Source organism: Notolabrus celidotus, chromosome 18 (genome assembly GCF_009762535.1).
Source record: "Notolabrus celidotus isolate fNotCel1 chromosome 18, fNotCel1.pri, whole genome shotgun sequence".
Lineage (NCBI taxonomy): Eukaryota > Metazoa > Chordata > Actinopteri > Labriformes > Labridae > Notolabrus > Notolabrus celidotus.
Genome location: NC_048289.1, coordinates 16356131 through 16357727, shown reverse-complemented (window position 1 = coordinate 16357727; position 1597 = coordinate 16356131).

The following is a 1597-nucleotide window of genomic DNA, read 5'->3' as shown; positions in this document are numbered from 1 at the left end:
ATTCAAAGACATGATAATGTACATCGCCACCTAGCGTCTTCCACGTAGAGGTAACTTCAATCTTCTCAGACCTTATTATTTACCTTACTTATTTTTTACAGTCTATGTTTCAGACCCGCGTTTCCTACAGTCTATGGTTTCCTCTCAAATTAGCCTCCTTAAAGCAGGGCCAGCCCGTGGCATAGGCAGTATAGGCAAATGCTAGGTGCGCCGTCCATCTGTAGAGGGCGCCGCTTGGACCCTAAATGAGCGAGGAAGAACATTTGAAGATAATAGGAAACAGAAAATTATTATTATCTTTTTTTAAATTTATTTTTAATTTTTACTTTTAATTTTTAATTTTATTTTATATGCAACAGTACAAAGACATATAAATCAATATTAAACAGAACAGAAAAGAAAAGAAAAGGCCGTTTTTGAAAGCAATAATTAAAGTAAGTTATCTTTAAGGTATAGACTCGCTGTAGAATATTCATAGGAAACAGAATATTATTTTATCTAATTCAATTTGGGGTTAAATTGAGGACTGATGCCAGTATACATTTAAAATCTAAAACCTTAAAAAGGTTTCTAAAGCAGTTTTTGAAGTCTATAAGTGTTCATGAATTACCTGTTTTTTTTTTGTTTTGTTTACACCTTGGAAGCTTAATTAGATAGATTTTCAGTCATCACTTAATACATTACTGATGCTTTGTTGAAAATGTCTGTACTTTGAAAATGATTGTGTTATATAATGACTGAATAAATTATTCTGCTTTTACATTATGCACTTTGAGATTGTATTATTTTTTTCCTGCTAAATATCAGTGTTGTTACCATTTCATTAATGTTCTTTTATAATAAGAAAACCTGTAAAACCTAAAGCTGTATGTCAGTTTTCTTTAAGTGTATATGTCAGGGGTGTCCAAACTTTTTTCAAAGAAGGCCACATATGATGTTGTCAGAATACCTCAGGGCCAGTGACTCCTACTGAGACTTAGGAATCATAAAAGTTATATATAAAATATCTATTTAATAAAAAATATTTATTTATTTTTCTCAATAAAACAGTAGGAAGAAAAGGTTTTTCATGAGGGTCGGGCAATGTGGGAAAAAATATTGTATCATTATTTTCCTATGGCAGGATCACGATCTGGATTTCATCACACTTCTTTTCATGTTGTTTTTAAGACTGTTCTGACCAGCAGACAACATTTTAAGAACAAAATAATTATTTTCCTGAGTTCTGAACATTTTTATGCACCAAATTTAGCCTTTTCTGTACAATTTCACAATTTTGATCTTGTCTTGTGTTCTCTTTTGTGTCTGCTGAACATTTAGTGTTCATCAAGAACATTTTCAAATCATGATAAAAACATTAATTTGAAAACCTGTTAGCTGTAAGAGTTCTTGTGTTTCTTCTTTATTGCTGTCTTGCAGAATTACCTGTGCTTTGGCTTTAGAGAGGTAGTCCATATGAAACTTTTTGAGACGTTTCTGGATTGACTTTAGTTTTGTTTGTGCACCTGAAAGAAATGTAAGGATGATTCAGAAGGTGATTAATTTCTTTACTATAAATAATAGAATTTAAGATGGAAGCTTGGGGCCATAAATAAAT